Raw genomic sequence first — 26,340 nt, forward strand, 5'->3', positions numbered from 1 at the left:
CATCTCTCTAGCCTCTCACAGTTTCACAATTGTTCCGACAATATATGCGAACAGTTCACAAAATGCAAAGTATAATTTCATAAGTGCAAAGTAATGGAACTGTGTAATAACCTAAATATGTGTCAGTGACGTAGTAAAAAAAGTTTAGTCCTCTGAGTAAAATGACCGGATAGCTGTATAATCCTGTGTTAGAGAAATATAGTATCTATGTATAAACTGTATAAGCAAATACCTTATTAGCTAGGGCTCCCTGCGCTTGCTCCAAGCATGGTACACAAAGTAGGATTACCCCCATGAGGGATATGTAATTATACTTCAGATGTTACAGATTAAAACTATGGAGCGAAATGTATCGCCGAAAAACCTTCTCTGTATCACTGTAGTTCAAAAATATTTCTAAAAATGTTCCAAGTACAAAAATTAATCACTTAAATGTTTGTCCTGTAATGTTTAACTATAGTTCTTGCTGCAAGATAATTTATGTCATAGCCTAACGGTAGAAATGTTTCAAAAGTCGTAGCTATCGTCGTTCAAAGGCAAAGTTCTCCAAGTGATATGCGTATAAATGTCGTAGTTATTATGTTCATTGTCATGGAGTTGAAAGTACTATACTGTACTTATTGTTGTGTTACGAAAATAACTGGCTCACAAAAGTCATTACCAAAAGATGTTTTACTTTCCAGAAGAATCATTGTCATGAAGTTGAAAGTACTATACTGTACTTATTGTTGTGTTACGAAAATAACTGGCTCACAAAAGTCATTACCAAAAGATGTTTTACTTTCCAGAAGAAGGTACGAACCTTTGCAGACAAAAAACAGATACTGCGCAGAAGCAATTATGAATATTTTGTCACACATTAGTAGCATCGTAATATAATCGTGTAAGTGTCAAACAAACCAAAGAGACTGTCATCTGTGGCGTCTCAAAAGAACTTAAAATAAAAAATGTCTTTTCAAGTAAGACAAAATGTTGCACTAAAACCTCTTTAGCAGTATATGCTCCAAGATTGTGGATTTTATAGTGGTGACGTAACCGTGCTGTTAACTAGCGTAAATGTACACACAATAAGACATTGTCCTCTGTTCCCCATAAAAGTTGACTCCTAAAATAACCGTATTAATTGATATTCGTGCCAGCTACGTCGTCTGTTTCATAGGCATGTTTTGTGGCTGCGTGCTGTGTGAGTCACTGTCTGTTATCTCTTTGTTGTCATGCATCGTTACTGGAACTGGGAGGTCTAATTTCTACAATGTCAGCTTGTCGTGGGAGCCCTGCCGGTTCTGATTAAGTTCTGTTATGTTGTCATAACTATAGCGTCTGTCGTCATGTCGGTAATTTATGAAATTTCATTTTTGTCAATTACGTGGTGGAGAACCTCTCCGAGAATCGTAATTACGAGATGGACTGCTGCATCTGAAGTCATTTTGTCTTCGTCGATAATAATTGTTCTGGTTCCCATATTGTCTGTTTATATGGTTATCTCTGTCACAGGCATTGCTCCAGAAATGTGATCTCTCTTTGTAACTATTATCAATCTGCCAATAGTTGTCATACAGGTGGTGCCTGTTTTGATCATGATTGGCGTTACATGAGTAGGCTGGTCGTGTTCGATTATTATTTCTGCCGGCACGGAATTCTTATGGATGTTACAAGCAATTGTTGGTTTCCTGTTTTCGCATCTTATGAATATCATTGTCAAATTCTAGTCCTTGCAAAAGTCCATGAAAAGCATCGAAGTCCTGCCTAAAATAATAGGTCTTAAATGTTCAGGCAACTTAATTAAGCAAAAGTGAATTATTTCCAAAAGGCTGTATGGGACTGAGAAACAATGATTCTTGTGCAACCTAACTTCAAAATATTTTACAGGGCTGGAAAATTCGGATTCTTCGAAGTGTTTCATCATAATAATACTAATTTTTACTCAATCTGGAGTAGCCTGAGACCAATATGCAGAAAGGAAGGCATGATGAAAATTCCTTCATTGTGAGAGTCACGAATAACCAATCTCATTCAAAATGCTGGTTCATTCTCTACATAACGGCACATAAATTCTAATCTATGCTCTAATGACTAATTGGGAAGAAAACAAGAGCAAATTGATGAAGCCAAGATTCTGGATGTATGTTATTTCTGGAATTCGTGAATGTTTTGAATTTACTCGTAGAGAGGAAGAGCTTAAAGTCATCGTGACGCCGAGTCGCAAATCGGTCATTCTTACGTCGTGCCGGCGGTTCCACCTCAAGGTTCGGTGCACCCTGTCGACTCCTTTCAAAACCTCCTAAATACCCTGTGTTATTAATTTGTGACTTTTCCGCATTTCCAAATCCCTCTTTCCGTATCAGAGCGTGAGTGTCCTCTGAAATATGAAGATCTTCTACTACATGTGCCATCTGATCTTGTACTTCCCACATTTCCCTTTTCTGTTGATATATTGATTTAATTCTGACTTTGTTTAAATTTCCTAATTTCCTTATACTCCTCTGTGTCAGTAAGGGCTACAGGCCTTGTATCATTCAAATCATCATGTACCTTCGTAGATAAATTTGTTAACTGATCTGAAAGTTCGGCTACTTTCTCCGTTAAGGAACTAATTTCCTCCGTGTGTTTTTCTGAACAAAATGTTAGAGTATGTAATGTGTTCTTTAAGTTTTCATGAACCTTTGCAAGTAAGGCGACCGTATCGGTAGATGCAACAGGGTCAGTTTTAGCCAGCAGGGTCTCATGATTTTCGTGTACAATGGTCATTTGTTCATTTATGTTTAGCTTTTGGAGCTGTTGCTGTGTTTGTTTCTGATTTTGTTCCTTTGTGTCTAACTTTTGAGGATTTTGATCAAGTTTTTGAGTTAAATACAACAATGCATGAGTGACTGAAACATGTTCCATTGTTCTTTCGGCAGTGCATTCGCACCGGAAATATTCGTTTTTAGAAAAGCAGAGTGTGTGTCTTGATTTAACTGAGAAAAGTGTAGTGACACAAAACCTGCATCTACGGTATTTGCAAGATTTGGCTCTGTTATTTCGTATTCCCAAGGCTAATTGTTACCGACCGATCGATCGCTAATAGTTCCCTGTTCCCTGATTGTTTCACTTTCTACACCACTATTTACTACCTGGTCCATGTCCCTACGCACGGTTATCTATTTATTGTCTTGAATATTTGTCACTTCGTTCCTTGGTGATGCTAACACGCTACACTTGTCGTTACTGTCATTACACAATTTGCTTTGCAGCCTCGTATTACACTTTTCACACACCATAATTATCAAACTATTTAACATGATAACACACAAAAAACAATTTGAAAAGAAAAATAGGATTTTTTTCCACCTTTCATCCCCTCTTACGAGGTTGGGCTGTATATAAAGCTTAGTTTTTGTCAGTCATAGGTGCTTTCATACTGCTGGGACTCCATTTATTTATGTCATTTGGAAAAAATTGATATTTCCTGTTTTACTTAAAATATTGATTATCAAATTCAATAACAACATTTCTTCAATAATGCATTTTATGTCCTCTATTCCTAAATGTTAATACTTTCTTTCCTTTTCCTACTTAATCCACTTCTTCTTCTTTACTTCTTGTTCCTGAGGAAAAATAATGTTATATTCCGGGATTCGCCTTACAGGTAGGGAAAACCCCTCTAAAACCCCATTTTGGATAATGTGTCTTATATAATGTTCTACTTTATATCGTATTTTTCTTTAGATTATCGCTTAATTTATTTAAGTTCTGTTGTATGACTGACATTTACACTTCAGCTTTCATTAACTAAGTGGCTAGTACTATTACAAGGTCCAAGTGGAATCGTTCTATCAAATTCTTCATTAGTCACGCTAATAAATTGGGTTATAGTATGTGATGGACATTTATACTGGTAACATGGAAAATTGAAATTTATGAATTCTTCTTTTAATGTTTTAGTTTTTAGGATATCAGAGTGAAGTCTGTTCATTCCTATATTGCTGACAAGCTCAATAAGTCGGCGCTGTAGCGGTAATATACTTACTGTATTACATGTATCTTGATTTGTAGTATAGATACTTGATCTAGTAGCGATTCGTAAAATTCTTCTTTCTGTGCTTAGAACTCTTTCTGTTCGCTGTTAACTGGTGCCCCATATTCCAAGACTGGTCCTATACGTTTTATAAGTATAAATTAATGTTCTATTGGGTGCTCCTCTTATACATCCTTTAATTAACTTTAGAAGTCCGACTGTTCTACTTGCCTTTACTAGGATATTATCTATGTGAGGCTTCCATTTATATAGTAAGCCACACTAAAATAGCACTGAAAGTAATTAATATCTAACTAAAAGCGACTGCGAGATACTTAGTGTACAGTAATATGAGACTCCAATAACAATGGAAATTCCATATATAATTACACACTAGCAGTAAATAATAACTAATTTCTAATCATCCATTAACTATTCGGACTACAAGAAATTCTGAAGATTCCAGAGAAGTATCCTCGGATAAGGGTCAACAGGTGAAACTTCTGAATGTATATATCGTTTTACTTACTTAAATTGAAATAATTGGGAAGGTGAAACTTCTGCGTTATGACTTAAATTGCTTAAAGCAACTGAACCTCCTGAAACTGCTGAGTGAACCTGAACATTGCCATTTCGCTATTTTTTTTATTACTTCATTACCGACTCAGAGAATTTTCCATGACAAACACAGCTCAAACTCGTTCTAGTCATTTATGGCCCACAATATACAATGATAACGCTATCTGAAAATTAATTAACACAAAAGAATGGCCCTGAATTAGAAGGAATCCTAACAATAACCCATACAGTTCTTAAGTCACTTACCTCACAAAATACCTTCATGACACAAACTACAGCATATGCAGATACAGCCAGCTAAATAAAAAGATTCTAACTACTGTAGGCTCTAACTACTAATAGGCATGTGGTTAGCAAAGCAAAGATTTTGTTGCAGAGAAAGCAATGTATTTAGCAGATTTTACCTCAGTCATGTGACATCCGGTTCCAAAAATTACATAATCGTCAATAGTTCTATTACCCATATTTCACAATCAAATTCCAATCAATATTAAATCTCCATCACGGACACACGTCCAGACCGTCCGCTCGCGCTAAACTTCCGACCCCCAACCTCCATCACTGCTAACTTATCTTCATCATCATCATCTTGGACAGTTTCCAGCCACTGGCTGGGTCTGTCGGGAACACAAGCCTCTCCATCGTGTTCTGTCTTTCCACCATTACCCCTCTTCCACCTTCGTCCAGTTCTCTCCTCTTCTCGTCACACATTCCTTCACTCCCTTCACCCATCTATCTCTTGGTCTTCCTCTAGGCCTCTTCCCCTCCAGTTTTAGATCAAACATCCTCTTTGGAACTCTTCCCTCATCCATTCTCTTCATGTGTCCATACCACTGCAGTCTTGATTTTTCTATCCTGTCCTGTACCGGTTCCTCCTTTAGTCTTTCCCTCACATACACATTTCGCAATCTGTCTCGTCTTGTTACACTCAACCTGCTCCTCTGGAACTTCATTTCACTAGCCTGTATTCTACTTTTGTCGCTTTTGTGCATTACCCATGTCTCACTTCCGTATGCCAATATGGGAACAAAGTAGGTTCGGTATATAATTCCCTTGGATTTCTGTGGCACCTCCTTGCTCCAAGTAAGCCCCCTAATGCATTTGTAGAACTGCCCTGCTTTTCTGCACCTTTCATTTATTTCCATTGCGTTTCCCCCCTTACTTTCAATCATGCTTCCCAGGTACTTGAAGTTCTCTACCACTTGTAGTTTTTCCCCTCCACAAGTTATATCCACATTTGGCCTATTCCTCTACCTTGTTGTGACAATTATTTCACTTTTCTTTGCAGAGAAATGCATTCCATATTGTGCTGCCGTTGCTTCCCATACATCTAACTGCTCTTGCACCTCCTTCTCGCAATTTCCCATAACATCGGGTCATCGGCAAAATGCACTGCTTTCATTTTATGATCTCCAATTGCATCTGATACTTGCTGTAGGATTTCATCCATAACAATAATAAACTATAAAGGCGAAAGTGCACTTCCCTGTCGCAGCCCATTTTCCAGCTTGAACCATGCAGTACGTTCCCTCCCCACTTTCACACAACTCTCACTTCCCTCATACATTTTTCTGACTTTTCGTGTTATCTCTTCATCTATCCCTTTTGCGTTCAGCACATCCCAGAGCTTGTCCCTACAGATACTGTCATACGCCTTCTCAATATCTAAAAAGGCCATGATGAAGTCCTTCCCGTACACATAGTGCCTTTCCTGCAGTTGCCTTACCGCAAATATGAGGTCCGTTGTTGATCTTCCCGGTCTGAAACCATACTGCTCCTCTTGCAGTCTACTTTCAATACTGCTTCTTATTCTCTTCTCCAGGATCTTTTCATAGATTTTTCCACAGTGGCATAGCAGGGTGATTTCTCTGTAGTTCTCACATCTCCTTTTATCCCCTTTCTTGAAGATCGGGACTATAATTCCTTTCTTCCAATCCTCAGGAATTCTGTTCTCCTTCCACACCACCCTCAGCACTCTGTATAGCCACTGGGTTCCTACTTCTCCTGCTGCTCGTATCATATCCACTGTTACTTCGTCCCAACGTGGTGCCTTGCCCCCTTTCATCCTCTTTATGGCTTCTTCCACTTCATTCCAAGTTAGATCATCAATTTCCCCACTATTATAATCGTCTGCTGCCTTAGGCTCTCCATCGCTGTTAGTTACCCGCTTGGCGGCATTCAACAGATCTTCAAAGTACTCCTACCAAATCTTTTTGAGCTCATGCATTTCCTCCACAACTCTTCCATTATTATCCATGATCCTCAGGCACTCGCTTCTGTCGTTCCTCTTATTTCTTACCAAGGTGTAAAGTACTTTTTTGTTCCCTTCACTGTCCTCTTATAACATTCTTGTCAATTTTTCCATCAACTTCTTCTTCTCCGCCCTTACTATGGTCTGTGCCGCTTTCTTGCTTTCCTTATATTTTACCCTAGCTTCCTCTGTTCGGGTCTGGAACCATTCTCTGAAGGCTTTGTTCTTTCGAAGTACTGCCTCTTTACATATGTTGTTCCACCATGGGGTTTCCTTACTTCTCCTCTTTGTGCTAGTTCTTCCGCACACAGTCTCAGCTGCCTCAACTAGAGCCCTCTTAATATCTCCCCATTCTTCTTCCACTGTTCTCTGATCTTCCTTTGGCAGCTTCTTCCTGATCAGTGTCTGGTACTGGGTCCTCCGTTCATCCTCTTTCAGCATCCATGTCTTCAACCTTTTCTCCTGTATATCTGTTGCCCTCCTATCTTTTTTCTCTCTCAGGGTGGCTACCAACAGCCGATGGTCACTGTCTAAGGCCTCAGATGGAATGACCTTAACATCTGTGAGGCTGCTCATCATCTGCCTATCCACTAGTACATAGTCTACTACTGAAGTTTGGGACCAGTCTCCACTGTACCAAGTTATTTTGTGGCTACTTCTCTTCTTGTACCAGGAATTTGCGATCGCCAGCCCATTCCTCTTGCAGAATTCCAGCAACAATTTTCCTTCTCTATTTCGGTTCCCCCAGCCCTCTGGTCCCATTATCTCCTCGAATCCTTTCCTGTCTGTGCCAACATGTGCATTGAGGTCCCCTATTATAATCTGATTACCTCCATTTAGCTGCTTTTGCATGTCATCTTCAAATTCCTCCTTCTCCTTTTTTGTACACCCCACCTGTGGGGCATATGCTTGGATGATTTCAATGCTTTTTCCTTTCACTCGTACTCTGGCTTTTATCATTCGATCATTGATACCTTCCACCTCCTCCTGCAGACCCTCTCTGACCACTATTGCCACTCCATTTCTTCCCCTCTCATGCCCTATCCAGTACAGTTTACATCCTTTACTTAGTGGTTTTTCACCAACTCCTCTCCACCTAGTCTCAGCAAGTCCCAAGATGTCCAATTTCCTCCTTTCCATCATTTCTACAATTTCTTCTAACTTCCCAGTTAGAGTCCTTACGTTTAAGGTGCCCAGTCGTAAACCATCTCGTAATCCTTTTCCATTGCTTGGTCGGTTTCCTTTAAATCCGTTCCGTGATCCGAGGCATGTTCCCTTCATAAAAGCAGTTGATTTATCCACTACTGGGTTGCTAGGCCTATCGCAGCTTCACCAGAGCCCCGTTAGCCGTCACGTTTCAGGGTTCCCATAGGGCCTTCCCAGCTACCGCGGCGGTCCTGGGGCACACGAAGTCCCCGCTGTACATCGCCCCTATAGGCAGTCCCCTACTTTGTGCCGTTGCCCATCTCCCACGACTTGGACGAGGGGTTAAACTTATGGGAGACTCCATCACTGCTAACTATCAACTTCTAATTGCGAGTCCGACCAGCCACAGAGTCTCTTACAGAGGGCGCGCAGTGTTGTCAGTGATATTAATGCTGCCTACAGCGCTGCACAGTGCTGCAAATATACAAACACACAAACAGGCTACTTACACATCGTCACACCTTAGCAAATTCTGGTTGTATGTAAAATCGCTGAATGGGTCCAAGGCTTCCATTCAGTCACTTGTTGACCTGTTTAGTGTGGCAGTTGAAGATAGCAAAACGAAAGCCGAAGTTTTAAATTTCACAGTCAAGAAATTGTTCACGCAGGAGACTTGTACAAACATATCGTCATTTGACTATCGTACAGGCTCCATAATGGAATACACATAAATAAACATACCTGGCGTACAGAAGCAATTTAAAAATTTGAAAACAAATAAATCACCAGTTCCGGATGGAACCCCAGTTAGATTTTACAAAGAGTGCTCCATGGCACCTGTGGTCTAGAGGTATCATTTTTTATTCGTAATCGAAAAACGTTTGCGGTCCTGTGTTCGAATCCTGCCTCTGCTTAAATTTTGGTTAAATATCAGCATTGGCGGCTGAAGACATCCGGCATAAGAAGGCACCCTCATTCTGCCAACTGCCTTTTGAAAGAGGGTGGAGGAGCAGACAGAGGTTCAGGGCACTCTCTTGTCCGAGGGGTGGGAAACTGCCCCTGAAGGTGGAAGAATCAGCATTGATCAACAGCAAGAGAATGCAGAAGGCAATGGAAACTACTGAATTAAATACACGTAACGTGAAACCACAGGACACGTGGCCTGTAATTGAAGAAGTGTCATGAGATCTCTCCATTGGCAAAAGATTCCGGAATAATTATGATCTTCCTTCCCATTGGCAAAGGATCCCAGAATAGTTCCCTCATTCGGATCTCTGGGAGGGAACTGCCGAGGAGGAGGTTACCATGGAAAAAAGATTGAATAATCAGCGGAAGGGTAACGTTCTACGAGTCGGGGCGTGGAATGTCAGAAGCTTGAACGTGGTAGGGAAACCAGAAAAACTGCAAAGGGAAATGCGAAGGCTCAGTTTAGACATACTAGGGGCCAGTGAAGTGTAGTGGAAAGAAGACAAGAAGGTATTTGAAGCTTACTGCCGAACGATTCTGCTCTGGCCAACATACATCGTGCATAAGGGCCATGAAGATAAGATACGTTAGAGTTCAGACAGTCGTTTTTCCCTCGCTCTTTGCGAGTGGAACAGGAGAGGAAATGACAAGCAGTGGTACAGGGAGCCATCCGCTTCGCTTGCGGGGTATCTATTTAGATGAAGATGTAGATGTAGTGGTCTGTCAGACCTCACCTGGGACAAAGTGTGATAAAAAATGACCTGTGAAGCTAAGCGTTAACTTAGTGGAATACTAAATTCTGAAGATCTTATGGCACGTGGTGACTTAGCTATTTACATTTTTAATGCACTGTATTAAATCTTTGATGCTAGACTAAGAATTAAGATATGTATACCAGTGAACCTCAACCCTACTGGCGATTCTTTAACGAACAGAAATCAAATGTAAAATATCGCTTCAGACATCATATTCGTTTGAAAATAAGTTAATGTTATAACTACTTGAGTTCTGGAAGTAAAATTTTTGACTGAAGATGCAAAACCGTAATTAAACTAGGTGTAGCTAGTTTATTGTGAATCTTATGATAATGTCGTCATTTCTACTAAATTATGATTGGGTAATAATAAAATTTTGCAGGTAAATGTGGTAGTGTAGAGGAACGTGGAATTAAGTGGCCATTCTAAAAGAAACTGAATTTTCTTTAAATTGTGGTTAATGATAAAAGCTTCCCTCTTGCCCATTTTGACTTTACATATCGTAAGGTAACACAGGACATATTTTTAAGCGAAACAGAAAAAAATGTGTAGGAACAGTACTCAGTCTTATGAAGGCTGAGAGAGTGCGACTTTTGTTAGGATTAGGCGGCCATGTTGCCAGTGTCACCGCAACGGGATGCCATGCTCGTTGTTCTGAGTCGCGGACATATTTGTAGGCATTTTGGTTTCCTAGTATCTGCAAAAATACCCAGCGACTGCAGTAAACCGTTTCGATAACACTTTTTTATTAGGTGAAATGTATGAGAACGGAGACTATTTTAAACTATAGAAATTAAATAATTCGGTATCGTCACAAGGCGGAAATGGTTATGAAAGCCGGTTTTCGTTATATCTGTGATAGTCAACTGTTTTATTATATTTCACCATCATATACACAGCTATCCTGGATGATGCGTACAGACCAGCTTAGAGATTTCCACACCCTCTGTCTTCTCTGTTGTCTTAGCAACGTAGAGCGGCCGATATCTCTATTGAACCCCAACGCTCTTTTCTGACCAACAGAGAATAAGCACGTGTTTCAATCAGAGCTACATCCACAAGCTGCGACATCGTCGCGAAAAAACAGTGACCCGTATATATAATAAGTTTCCTTTAATTTACATCTATGGTCACAAACTTTTTGTTAACAGATTACCGGTTTCGGTCTTTAATGACCATCATCCGATCTGCAGCAAAAATGATAAAAACATTAAGACACTCGCAAACTGTATACAGCTTAAGAACAATACAGAGGCCATAATGGAGAGTAGTACTGACAAAATTTACATTTGTGCGCTTTAAATATCAAGAGGCATGCCTGTTTCATAAAAACATAGAGACTTGCTAAGTAGAGAAGCTTTCGAACTACATTTAAGACTAAATAACAAACTTTCCTGTAGCCATTTTCAATTTGTGTGGAAAGAGATTACTGACCGAGGTAGCATTAATGTCGGGAAAATTACAGAGAGACATAACAAAATTGATCAAACCTCAGAATGTACATATTGTAAAAAGTAAGGATGGCATTGGGCAACATCGTTTCAATCACAGGGTAGCTAATTTAACAATTATTGTACTGAGTATTGATGAAAATATATTGCTGAGTAAAGGCCTACAACATAACAGCACTCCACATGTTAGTCAGGCAAATATTAAACGACTAATAGTTGAAACTAAAATGGCTTGTGAAGCGGCTGGGATGACGAAATTAGAAATTGCGGACAGAGCCGATAAGGTTAATAAGGCGTTGTCTGTTCAAGATAGTTCTAATAATGTGGTTCATTACGAGAGCCGTACTTTAAATGGTCTCAATATCAAGTTAGAGAAGGAGAAAGCAATGCTGACAAGGGGAACACGGCAGTTCTTATATATGAGGATGATTACTTTAGGAAAACAGAAGAATTTTTTGCAGAAAACGATATTATACAAATTCACAAAGACCCAACTGATATGTTTCAGACTAATTAGTGGTGAAAGATTGACAGCTCCCAGTTTCTTCTTAACGATTTTGAAAAGAAATCGCCCAAAATGATGAATGTCAAACTTCCCCAGCTCAGATCTCAAGTTAAGATCCAAAAAGATGGAAATCCGGTTCGTCCGGTTGTTAACAGTATCTCATCACAATGCTATAAATTAAATAAGTTCCTTAATAGCAAACTGAAATCAGTTTACACGTTCAATAATTATTTTGGGGTCAAAAAGAGTGCTGATCTAACGAATGTAATTAAGGATATACATATACCAAATAATGTGACATTAGCATTCTTGGATGTACACAATCTTTACAGTAATGTCCCAGTAAAAGAAACTATTGACATTATCAGACGCTATCTCCTCTCCTACAACAAGATTAGTACTGCAGAGTGTACTGAACTAATTAAACTTTTCGAGTTAGCTTACAATTTTTTTACCTTTAATGACAAAATTTATTATCAAAAGGACGGGCTTGCCATGGGTAATAGCCTAGCTGGCACTTTAGTAGACATTTTTATCTGTGATTTTGAATGTAAATTTTTTGCCAAGTATCCACAACTAAAAGATGAAACTATTTTTTATAAACGGTATGACGATGACATTCTATTACTGATAAAAGTTGGCACCAGTAAGGTCAACACATTCGCCCAAGCAATAAGTAGCATGGACCCCAAAGTAACTTTTAGCACTGAAATAGAAGAAGGTGGCGCCATTAACTACCTCGATCTCACTATTAAGAAAGTTAATAACAAACATAAGTCTTAAATTTTTACGAAACCAACATGTACAGACAGTATCATTAATGCCAGTTCATGCCATCCTCCCCGATACATAAAAGCTTTCATCACTTCCATGGTTCACCGGCTTCTTCGTCTACCTTTGGACGAAAACGAAATACGGGATTTAGCATTTTAAAACAGATCGCGATAGCTAACAGCTTTTCTATAAATGACGTAGGCTAAAGAAACGTTTGACAAACAGCGGGCACACACCCACACACAAAAGAGAACCGGCAAAGATAGAATGAAAACCACTCCTATGAAATTTAACGGCAAAATATCCCTGCGAATAGAAAAATGTCTTAAAAAATCTGATGTCAGATGTGGCTTTCAGGTTAATAACACGCTAAAGCTACGAATAAAACATAAACTGAAAAGGAACTTTGATGGCTCTGGAGTATACAGGAATGACAAATATTATATCGGTCAAACAGGCCGCTCTTTTAAATTAAGATTTAAAAAACACTCACAGCCACGAAACAAAACGTCTTTGGGACAGTATTTATCCGATACTGGTCATTCCATAGGGAGCATCGAGAATTGCATGCGTAGAGTGCAAAAAGGCCGTGCTCTCAGTTTGTTATTGGAGCTTGAAATTTATAAAGCAAGGAATAGAGAACGAACTAAACTGCTTAACTGGCAGAAAGATGTTTTACCCAATGCCTACGTTGCTTTATTCGACAGTTTTTTGCTCTAATTACTGCAGGCCTCTCTTATACATAGTGTGTTGATAAGTTCACCTAGTATTGAGTGCTTCACATATTTACAACGTTTTCATACATTTTACACGTGACTCTAGTATTGTTCCTTCTCTATTCATTTCATAGACTGCATTAATCAGATAATGTGGATCATCCACTGTTACGGAATTTTATCATTCTTTTCTTGCAACGGAGTGCCGCAGGGTAGGAGGGGCCCTCTGCCGGTCACGTTCCTCCAACCGCTTCCCGCCTGTGCTGAATTCTGGCGTTAGCGCTAACAGAGGGCGCTGATTATGTGCAGCACGATGTTTTCTTTCATTTGTGGCTCCTTTAGCGATTTATTTTATGATTGTATAATATTACCCGGTGCACTATGAACGGTGTTTGATATTTATGTCATTATCTAGAATATTGACACTAGAACACATGTCAACCAAAGTTTCTTAACTCTTCCTCTTTTGAACAATATTACTTTTGTCGTGTTCTTCTTTTTATTGCTTTTTTTACTGTAATGCTTTTTATAAGGTATAAGCTTATTACAGACTATTGTATCCTCTTCTCTTTTCACTGATTCAATTAATTTTTGAAAACTAATGTATGCCGACATTAGCGACATCTGGTGAACATAAAACACAAACATCTTGTGGCTACTGTATAGCAGCTTGTTTTAAACAGTAGTACTACTGACAACGTGACTCGTGCATTTGATGTTATTTATGTGTATTTGACGATGCTGGTGCTGATTCCGCATTTAACATTTGACGATGGCACTATGGCTGCAGTACATTAGGATTTGGTTTTGATGGAAGAGGTATGCCTCTTCATATTTAAAGCGCACAAACGTAAATTTAGTCAGTACTACTTTTCATAATGGTGTCCATATTGTTCCATAGCTGTATACAGTTTGCGAGTGTATTTTTGTTTTTCCCATTTTTTCTGAAGATCTTACGATAGTCATTAAAGACCGAAACCAGTAATCCGTTAACAAAAAGTTTGGGACCATAGATGTATAAATTACAGGAAACTTATTAGAGCTAGATCCCTTCTTTCCACTTCGTTATCCAGTCTCTTTCTCGAAGTCCTCAGTAGCAGAAACCCGACTGTGGAATAATCTCTATCATTATATTAGACAACTTAATGAGATATCCAGCTTTAGAAGACAGTAAATGACATATCTACTAAAGGAAAAACAGTGATTAGCGTTTTCCCTGTTCGCTCACGTTACTCTCCTACATCCTTTTTTCCAACCACTAACTCCTTGTTTCCCAATATTCTCAGCTAGTGCTGTGTCCTTAAATTTCCTTTCCCCAGAACTCGCTATATAAAAAAACAGTTTGAATACCTATAAATTATTTTTATATCTGCCAATATCATTATTGTTACTATTGTCAATATCACTAATGTGATGATTATTAGTGGCAGCAGCAACAGAGTTACAAGTACTGTCAGTATTAACTTTATTAGTTCATAGTCGGTAATAGTGGCGTATTTACAACTTTTTTTCGAGAGGGCGGAGTTAAGTCTTCCATTTTACAATAACACAAACTGAAAATTAATTTTACTGATCCATACCAGATTAGTGTAAAACTTTATAAAAATTAACATGTCATTGGTTGGCATTTGTTTAATTAGAACACTAATGATATTACGAAAATGATTTACTGAGTTTACGAATTGCATCGAATCAATTTTATAAAGTTAAGAAGTCTGAAGTCTGTGGGAACGGGTTGTGAGTCGGGCTTGGGCAGCTAAGATAGTTGCCAACCACAGTGCATTCGAAGTGATATCAGATCGCCAACAAAAAATATGCGACACGACAGCGGCTTTACCCTATTGGACTAACAGATTCCCCTTATTGCTCAGATTGTCACCTCTTGGACGCCGATGAACATCGTTTTACATGCATGTCGTCGTCTGGAATTTGGCGATTAACACAGAAGATATTAGCCTGTTACCTCCGGGTCACGCCTGATATGACTGACATTCAGACCCTCCTCTGTCCAGATGAATCTTACTATGCCGCCGCAAAACATCATGCGTTTACATGGTTCGAAGGATTTACCGTCGCCTATATCTTTAGCGTCGGAGAGAAAGAGCAGCTTGCTTTCTGGTGGTTCCTAAAAAATTCTCACATTGCCCTCGAACGCACACCGAAATACCGTACGCTCTTCGCAAATTATTTACGCAGTGTTTTCGTTAATCCTCCACTCAGCTGGGGAGTGCCAAGCTGCGGTTAACGTTCTGTGCCGCTTCACACTAACGGCTGAACGTCCTGCTTTGTAAGCCGTGCGAGAAGAACGAGACGGGCTAATTCATGGAATGCTACTTTCTTTGAGGCACTAGCGAAGCAGAATACTTCCGTTGCAGATAACCTTCAACGGTGCTGTTGAAGATATCAGATACCGATGGGGATGTACCAAAAGGAACTGCTTACGTTTATTGAAGAACTTTTTGTTTCGCTGGCATTGCATTAGTGATTTACACTTTCTTTTTTTTATTCTTTTAATTGCACCTTTGTTGTTGTAACCTTAAGTTTCTAGAATTATCATTCGTACTCATTCCCTAAATGTAATCGTATATATATATATATATATATATATATACATATGGTACAGCACTTTCTCGGGAAAGGCAAAGGTCCCGATTTCGAGTCTCGGTCTGACACATTGTTTTAATCAGCCAGTAAGTTTCAAGTCTAAATAATTTTAATAAAACACTATCCACTTTCTGTTAGTGGTTCAAGTGGCTCTGAGCACTATGCGACTTAACTTCTGAGGACATCAGTCGCCTAGAACTTATAACTAATTAAACCTAACTAACCTAAGGACATCACACACATCCATGCCCGTGGCAGGATTCGAACCTGCGACGGTCGCGGTCGCTCGGCTCCAGACTGTAGCGCCCAGAACCGCACGGCCACTCCGGCCGGCTTTTGTGTTAGCACATATCAATACCACCCCGCAGGGACTCTACAGTTGGTAACGGAAAAGGAAGTTTGTTTCTGACGCTGATAGACGTCACATGCGATCAGACGTACCCAAAATTGTGCGCCCGCTGTGTCTCATCTCCAGGAGGCTGTGTACTACGAGTGACCTCTGCTGCTGCGATATGCTACTACAGCTGGCGGCAGCCGCTGAGCTCCGTTTGCACCTGGAACCTCTTCGCTATGACGTCGCTGTTCGTGCTTAGTACAGCGATTCTCATAATAGATGCCATTGTTGAGGTGGTCTCTAATTCTTGCTACATTAATTGTAATGCGTCTTCCTACACTTGGAGAAATACAAGTTGAGTAAATCTTCTGTCTATTAACCTGTTCGCTAGTAATTTCTGCTCCTGTTCAGTTTTCCTACGACGATAGTTGCTGCGCCACTCTGTAGCGTATCTCTCCTTACCATCGTGTACACAACACAGATGTGAAGAAAATTTTCTGCACTGATTCTTTTCACTGCCTATTTTGTCTACACCGTGTTAACAAAGAACATTTTCTGCACCGATTATTTTGACTGCCAATTTTGTCTACCCCATGTTGATATACTTTGCAGTATATAAAATCTACGTTTGTGTGGCACTTCAAAACACTTTAATAGAATAAATGATTAAACTATTTATTAGAAATTTAAAGATTAAAAGGAAGATGGCGTCTTCTTTGTTTGGCCATATCACTTGTCACAGTTGGTAAATTAATACTTTCTTCTCGAAAAGTTGTCATCATATCGATCCCATTAAGATGTGCCACATTAGTTCCATTCCTCAGGTACGTTTTGATTCTCTCAAGGGTGGAGAAACTGCGTTCATTCGTAGACGTTGTCTCAGGTAGTGTTACCAAGAGCCGCAGAAACCGAAACAGATTAGGACAGATCCGACGGTCGCAGAGATAGAGAGTTTCCATTGCGTTTTGAGGCAACTGCTCCATTGATACAGACGTTGATTAAAGAGCTTCACCTTGAAACGTCCCCTTAGAAAAATTAATGAATTATTACGCTGGTAAACCTCTACGTTATTTATTTTTCAAACTGAACGTACTCAGAAATTTCTCTCTTTACTTATTCTGATCAACACTAAACTGACACACAATATTTTTAGCGCAACGCAATCTGACTTTCAATACTCTCTACAAAAGAATGGCCCTGACTGACAATAACCTATGCCTTTCATGAATCACTTACCTCACAAAAATCTTCGTTACTCGAACTACTGCAATACAGTCAGTGCGACTTCTGCCTGCTAAATAAAAGATTCTAACTACTGAAGGCACTAACTACTGGTAGGGATAGTTAGCAAATGAAAGATTTTAATAGAGAACAAACAATGTATTTATTTTAATAGTGTTCAAAAGTCATTATATATATATATATATATATATATATATATATATATATATATATATATCAGTTCAAGATATCCAGTATTACAAATTTACTCTCTCTAATGGATAGATCAGATCATCCGCTCTCAAAATTCTGCCATCTCACTCCCCACATCCACCACTGCTGGCGGCTCACCTCCAACTGCGCAACGCTACGCGCTGTTAACATCTAACTGCTCAACACTATATTAGCAATATTCCAACAATGCCAACCAGCCACAGACTGCACACAGCACAGCCAGTGATTTTCATACAGAGCGCTACGTGGCGTTACCAATATAAAAACCTAAACAGCCTACTTACAACCTCAGCCAACATCTTTGTTAAATCGGCGACAAATGTATCAGAAAAATAAAATGAATTTCGTAACACCTTCAGTGGTAAGTATGTACTCACTTTTTCTGGCAAATGACAATTAAATCTGTTAAAAATTTCACATTGTGTCCAGAATCGATCCTGCAGGAAACTAATGAAGACCTCCAGAAATGTATGAAGGCAGACATTTTGTAGTAATACTCAACATTATCACCAGAATCCTGATTTGCGCGATGTGTTTGCTTGGTAAAAAATGCATGGTTGTCTGATTTCAACCTCATTCGCAGAAGCAAATTCCCTGACCAATAAGTAAAGCTGGATGAATGTATCATCAATATACTCTCACATTGCCAGCAGTTATCGTTTGAAATACGCGGAAATATATTGACGAACTCAGGAAAATCTTGACGCTGAAGTTAACGACAGATGAACTCATCCATCGCAATCATCTCAGAAAACATAACCGAGCAGACCACTAAATCTCCGTTGGTGGCGGCTGCTAAAGAATCATGGCATCGTGGAAGGTGGTCTTGTTGTATAATTGTAAAATTTTCCTAGAGCCGAAGTAACACGATGTGCTATTTCCAGTATTCCTGGTAGAGTCCTGATTAATCGAGTGTTGCATGCGTCGATGAGCACCAAATTGAAATTATGAGCTGCATAATTGGAATATACAGCTAAAGGGTAGTCCTGTTGTGTGAATGCATGAGTCCCACGGGACTTTTGTTGACATGGATGCACCACCGTCATAGCCCCGTCCTTGCAAGAATGGCATATAAAAACCAAACTTTACCGACTTTTCAATTACAGATCCAGCTAATCCTTTGTCAGTCACATCAAACACCGGAAGAAATGGCAAGATATCATCAGGAATCCTGAGATTCAGGGAAATACAACTGACACAAAGAGAGAGTTGCTCTAATCCAGCAAAGTCAACAGGTTTATTCGCATGAATCGTGAAACCCTTGACAATATTAATGCGCTGAACCATCCTTCCTACAAGTTGATTATTGATGAAATTGATGATCTGGTTCTGGACTGGGGCAGTAACGTAATTCTTGTATACATCAGTTCCTTCGAAATTTGCTCATAGACTTTCCTCACCTCTCGTTCAGTATATTAGAACGGCGTGAAAGCTACCCTTGAACCCAAGTTCTTGTCACCTTGTTTGTCAACTTCAATAGGCCCGAAGTCCCCGTGTCCTCTTAATACAGTATCCTGTGGTCCACAGAGGGTCACCTCCTCGATGATGGAGACTAAACGTTTTCTGTTTTCGTCCACCTGCTCCACCAAGCCTTGGTCCAGCCAATGTTTTATATCTTTTGTCTTGTTCCTCATCGTGTGAGAAAAATTATCACCATTGATTATAGCAGCCTTAAGGTAAACGTAGCTTGAAATATTCGAGACTATGCTCCCACTTCGAATAGTTGGAGGTTACCAGGGCTTCATCAATTTGACGACTGCATCCACCGAAACTTGTCTTAGCGAAAAAGGCGCAGTACTTACAGAGCGCACCCAGTTCTTTGGGAGAGTATAATAAACAAAATTACATCTCGCCATCCAACTTAGGTTGGACTTAAGGTGATGGCGAATTTTCAAACTGAGGAGAAATTTGTAAGTTGCAGCCGGCCCAAAAAAGGCTTTGAAAATTTTGTTGTTCCATGTGATCATCAATTTTTTGGCAATTTGATGGCAGTCAATCACACTATGTCGCATTCTAATCCTTGTAGTGGATTTTCAGAGATTGTTTTGTCAATGAAAGATGTTGATTTTGCTTCAGGGCGCGACCAACGTGAATTTGAATTATCAGTAATGTTTCTACTGTTTGAAACAGTTGCGGTGGAAAGTGTGAAGTATCATGTATTTTCCCAGCCTGAAACAAGTTTCTTCTCGCCGTGATGTTTTGTAGAAGTAGTTTAAAATGTTTCCACGTTTCCTTTTCGATGCGTTGTCTCAGCTCTGAACGTCAAGATCTCTTTATACAAGCTAATGTAACACTGGGTTTCGCAACAATATCGTTTCAACAGTTTAATAAGTGGTAATGCAGGGAAACGTGTACGGAATAAACTAGAACATTCCCGGGACAGCACACGCAGCGACAATGTGTTCACTACCTTTACAATGTGCGTTGTTTCTGTATTCATTAGCGTTCTTTTACGGGTACTGTAATACGCTCAGACTTAGCTCATAAACTGAAAACATTTAATAAAACTATGAAGTGACGCATCTTTTTTAAAAAGACAAGTTTTAATGCTTTAAAAATCTATATACTGTTAACCGATCACAACGTACAACGTGTCAGATAACGGCGATTCTCATTTTTGCGGAGATTGGTTCACATGTTGTGGCAGCGCACAACCCGCTTCATTACACTCTGAATCAGAGGTGTTGTTAACCCTTGTTTTTGCCCATAGTATTATGATATTGTGTGCAGGTATACAAGAAAAGCGTGTCTATAACACCACACTTCATGGTAAGCTTAATCCCCGAAGCCTTGCATTAAATACATCACTTGTAGGTATTACTTATTCACAGTATTATTTCAGCCGTGTTTAAGATTTAGCCAATTAGAGTTCCGTTCTATAGGTGTGTATGAGAAGTTTCTCTCGTCTACAAGTTGGGTATGTCCAAAGACGGAAGACGTCTCCATCAATCACTCTAATCCATGTGGGGGGGACTTCACCTTCGGATGTCATGAATGTTTGCTTACTCTGGTGTTTCCAAGAGACACACACCTCTCTATGGATATGTGGCTCCAACCTGTAGGTCTTTTCCAGTCACAAATCTATGACACACCTCTGTTCATCTAGTATGCAGCAAGGCATGAATTTCACCAACAGAAAAGGGTGATCTCTTATATCTTGAACTACTTGCAAGGCCTAAGTATGAGACTTGGAGAACATGGTTTCCATCTTGAATTCTATACATAGAACAAGTGATCTGAGTGAATAATAGCTGATAGAAAACATGTTAGTTGACTTCTCATGTAGCTGAAGATAGGTCAGCGGACAGGTTACCACCTCTAGGGCGAGAACCACCTTCAGGATGTGACTGGCATTATCTGTATAATGCAGAGGTCGGGACCTGCAGTGGAAGTAAATACCTTTTGTCCAAAAACCTATACAATTGGTGTTTGTCCTTGCACTTCGTTACAGAAACATACGTTTGAACCTGTAGAGGAAGCATATGTCATCAATACCACTGTAAAATGCAAGTAATGTGGCAATGGTGCAGGCTGCACTTACATCACAGGTTAGCCACTTTGGAATCTGATGTCACAGAGCTGCATCAGTATTCCACATCAGTCACCATGATTTCAATACCTAGTACATGTGATCTACTTCTGCCAGCATGAGAATGCACATTCTTGGATTTTTGAGTTTCCCACCTTTTATATTTATCGTTAGGACCATAGCCATACTTCCACAGAGACATCATATGAGTTAATTAAAAACCCATGGAGAGTCCTTGACAGAAGTGGAAGTAACCTCAGGTAATACCCATGAATATCTGTAAAGTGTGTGGTGTTTGGTCTTTGGTGTGTGTGGTATTTGTGCCATGCAATGTTTGGTTTATCATTTGTATGTGCTGAGTAGTGTGATAAGATGTGTGCTGGTGTATGGTTTATGTCATATGATACAGTGTGAGCCAGCCGAAGTGGCCGTGCGGTTAAAGGCGCTGCAGTCAGGAACCGCAAGACTGCTACGGTCGCAGGTTCGAATCCTGCCTCGGGCATCGATGTTTGTGATGTCTATAGGTTAGTTAGGTTTAACTAGTTCTAAGTTCTAGGGGACTAATGACCTCAGAAGTTGAGTCCCATAGTGCTCAGAGCCATTTGATACAGTGTGATGTTTGTAAGGTAGGTTTTATGTTGTGTGTATTGTATTTTCTGCCTTATGGTGTTATATGGTATGTGTATATGTGTTTTGCTTAGACGTAGTATATGATATGTGTCTCATGTAGTGAATATAATCGTGGTTTTCTGTGTAGTGAATATGGTGTGGGGTATGTGATGTATGGTATGTGTTGTGTGTGGTACACAGTGTGGTGTATGTTGTCTCATGTGTGTTGTGTGAGGAGTGGTTTGTGGTGCCTGATGTCTCATGAGATGTCAGTATGGTGAATGGTGTATGATGTTGCATGTCGACATTTTGGTATGGTGTGTGCTGCTGATGTGGTGAGCATGCAGTGCGTCTTGTGGTGTAATGTATGGTTTGGTGCAGTTTATGGAGCATAGTATGTTGTAATCATACGCTGTGTGTTGTGCATTGTGTGGTGTGTGTTCTGTGGTGTGTGCTATTTTGGGTATGTTGTGGTGTTTCTTGTATGGCGTATTTTCTGTGTGGTGAATGTCATGTTTGTGGTGTGAGTGGGTTGTGGTGGGGTGTATGGCATCTGGTGTGATGTGTATGTCATTTGTAATATGATGTGTACTATAGCACAGGGTGCAGTGGCCTGTGGTTTGGTGTGTGTTGTCGATAGTTCTGGTATAGTGTTGTCTTGTATGTGTTTATGTGTTTTGTGGTGTGTGTTGTGTGATATATACAGTGTGTGGTGTGGTGTGGCGTATTGAGATGTTTTCTGTGTTGTGTGTGCTGTGTAGTGAGGTGAGGTGTGGTGTGGTGCGTATGTATGTGTGTGTGTGTGTGTGTGTGTGTGTGTGTGTGTGTGTGTGTGTGCGAGAGAGGGAGAGACAGAGAAAGAGAGAGAGAGGCTGTGTAACTGCTATGGTGTCTGCAGAGTGTCATGTCGTATGTGGTGTTGCCTGGGACATACTGTCATGGTGTTCTATGCAGAATATAAAACACTTATGGTTTTTGTGTGGAACAGCTCGAAGTCTCCTCAGTGCTATATCACTCTTTGTTTATAGGAGGAATAACTGAAGTTTTGTATTTCCTACAGACCAATGAACTATTACTCCACTGATTCCACTTTCATGTATAGACCTAAAATTGCTGAATGATGTTAAATCATCATGAGCACATTCAAATCCCAAAAGAGAGTACCATAAAAAGTCTGCTGGTTATGTTGGCTGTCCTATGTTGAAAGTAAAATGCCTTTAGTTTTAGTGATTTCCTGTCTGCGGTATGCGCATGTTTCTCTAGCCATCTGCTTGACAGTTAACGTGTGTGGGTGTGTAAGAGGGAGAGAAAGAGAAAGAGAGATTTTGTTGATATTGCATTCTGTTCTGTTTGTGTTCGTGATGCTAGTTCAGTATATTATTTAATTTGGGAGTAAGACACTTGAATATTAGACCACTTACTGTTGATAGAGGCAAAGATAGGTGTATAATGTACCGTTAAGAATGTAATATTGTCATTTCATTCTAAGCTAAAGACATTCACACTGCTCTGCTAAGCCTAAAATCTTAGAAAACTTTTACACAAAGCTATGTGGATTATATCTTATATCACAGCTGGTATTTCCTCTCCTGTTCCACTTGTAAATGGAGAAAAACTCAGTGGAGATGGCGAATGCTGTATGTACATAATAAAACACTGTATGTGAGCATTCACTTCAAATCGCCTGAATGCTAGATCACTTCCTTTTTATAGGAGAGATGACTCGAGTTTAACATACCGCTAAACACGTAGTATTGTCGTATTATTCCAAGCTAAAACTTTTACACTCCTTCTGTTAATCTTCAAACCTTACAAAATTGACTATGTGCGTTCTGAACTACTGTTGTGTGAATGTAATACAGAATATCAAACTAGATTGTGATTGGTTGAAGAGTTTCTAGCAAATAACAGGCTGTTATCCACATAGATGTAAATTTGTGCTTAAAAGTAGTTGTGTGCATTACTTGAAAGGCATATTCAACATATCTTTGATGTACTGTCTGAGTAACTCCAAAGTAAGGATCTGAAGACTGTAGGACTGTGTTAAATCATCGTGGCAACTATATGTTCTGTAAAGTTTCACATGAACGTTTCATGAAACCTGTAAATGGTGTAAGGGGTGAAGGTGTGCTTTCGAGTGCTTGTACGCCCCAAAACCCCAGAGAAACATGACGATATCGTGGCATGTAAATATGGGCAGAGACAGGAGCACGAGGATTGGCCTGTGGTTGCGCCAGTATGAGAGGAGGTCTGACACACAGCACAATACATTGTCTTACAGTTATTATGTGCGAAATAATGTAGTGGGCTGTGATAAGGGTTCACTACCTGTAGAGTACAATACTTGAAAAACAACTGTCCACATTCCTAACTGATGATGTTGCTCTGACCAGTCCAGGCCCACAGATACAATCAATCTCTCTGCAGTAGTGTATTAATTATCTTCTTGGTGCAATAGTCAGGTGAATAAGGGCAGTTTGGTGGTAGCTGCGCAGTGAGACAGTGTGCAGCGCAGTCTTGCCCTGCAAGGATGAGCTGCCTGGAAGAGTGGTAGCGGTGAGACTCTGCAGAAGAGATGTGGAATTTCCATTCGACATAGAAAACTGACCAAGCCAGGCCTGACGCTATCCAGCGTCTACATCTACATGTACATATATACTCCGCTAGCCACCAAGAGCTGTGTCGGAGGGCACAATTCGCACCAACGATCGCGCGAGGGAAAAACGACTGTCTTAACGTCTCAGTACAAGCTCTAATTTTCCTTATCTTTAAATGGTAATCATTGCGCAATTTGAGGTTAGGGGTAATGTTATATGCTCTTCGCCCTCGGTGAAGATCGGATTTTGGAATTTAGTGAACAGCCCCTTCCGTTTAGCGCCCCTTCTATCTACAAGTGCCTCCCTATTCAAACTTTCTATGAGATTTGTAACGCTCTCGCAATGGCTAAATGTACCAGTCACGAATCTTACCAATCTTCTTTGGAGGTTCTCAATCTCTAGAATCATACCCAACTGGTAAAGATACCATACAGACGAACAATACTGTAAGACTGGACGAACTAACGTATTTGAAGCTATTTCCTTTGTTGAAAGACGGCATCGCTTCAGGATTCTACCAATAAACCGCAAACTACAGTCTGCCTTACCCGTTACTTGTGTAACCTGATCATTCCACCCAGTAATGACGGATGTTACCGCTTCCGAAGACAGGGCATTTATTTTGCACGTGTACATTAATGGGGATTTTCGCCTTGTTATACGCAGTAGGTTACACTTACTAATACTGAAAGTTAACTGCCAGTTATTACACCAAGCATTTATTTTCTGCAAATCCTCATTGATTTGTTCACAACTTTCGTGTGATAATACTTTCCTGTAGACTACAGCGTCATCACCAAACAGTCTAATGCCGCTGTCAATACCATCAACCTGAACGTTTATGTAAATCGTAAAAAGCAGCGGACCTATTACGCTGCCATGAGGTGCACCTGAAGTTGTGCTTTTTTCTATTGAAGTCATCCCGTTCAGGGCGACATGCTGCTCCTTGTCTGTTAGAAAACTTTCTGTCCAACCGCATATGTCATCGGATAGACTGTAAGCGGGCATTTTTTGGATCAAGCGACAGTGCGGAACTGAGTGGCACGTCTTCCGAAATTCGACACATTTGGCATCAAATGAGCTTCTCAGAGTCTAGAAAGGTCATAGGAAAGACCCTCCCCTCAGCGTGGTATCTGTGTAAATAAAGACGCAAGTGCATGCCTTCCCTATTCCTGTTATATCAGAGTGACGACGGTTTGCCAGCCATACAAACTATACCAGTGAATTATACGTTTTTAAAGTTAGTATAGATGCTCTACTTCTGACAACAAGAGGGAATCCCGCACTTTTGAAAATTGGGTAGGTGAATCTCTCACAATTTTAAAAATTGAATGAGTGAATTTCTTAATATACATTCTCAGCTGTTGTGGTAGATGCCTAAACATTTAGTGTAAGCTCCTAAATTAGGGTGACAACTGCTTAACTGTGACGTCAGAGGCGTGGGAGAAATTTTTTAAGCATATATCAGGTGGGCTAAGGGGAAACGTGGGTTTCCAACTCTGCTTAGATGGGTTGGTATTAGCAGAAACGTTATGCAGGAAATCTTTAAGTGACAGAACTATTTTAAAAATGACTATAAACCTGAGCGAATAAATAGCTTGGGAAAAACATGTTAAGTAGGTTAGGAGACTGGCAGCGCTTGTCTAACAGGTAGGACTGGATCTGCAGGGCAAGCAAACATCTCCTATCCTAGAGCCACTATATGGTGAATGGGGGAGGGGGGAACAGTGACCTTGCTCTCAGGTCTATAGCCACAGGATTGGACTGGGAGGGAAAACAAACACCCTTTGTCCCAGAGGGGAAAGCTGACAACGTATACTGGGCCAGTATCCCTGTGTCAGCCTTCTTGTATTTCCAGAATTACGAAGTGCCATCTTGGATATTTTAAGTTCTCACCATTTTTAATTTGCTATCAAAATTTGAATGTCCCACCACTTTGTACACGGGGTAGTTGGGCTTTGCCATAATCTGACTACAGCACATGAGATTATACGGGGAGGTGGAGGGGAGGGGAGGGTAGAAATGTAGCAAGAATGCACTGCGGCCCAAAATCTGTCTGTCTGCCTTGTTAA

The sequence above is a fragment of the Schistocerca piceifrons genome, chromosome 4 (assembly GCF_021461385.2).
Source record: "Schistocerca piceifrons isolate TAMUIC-IGC-003096 chromosome 4, iqSchPice1.1, whole genome shotgun sequence".
Lineage (NCBI taxonomy): Eukaryota > Metazoa > Arthropoda > Insecta > Orthoptera > Acrididae > Schistocerca > Schistocerca piceifrons.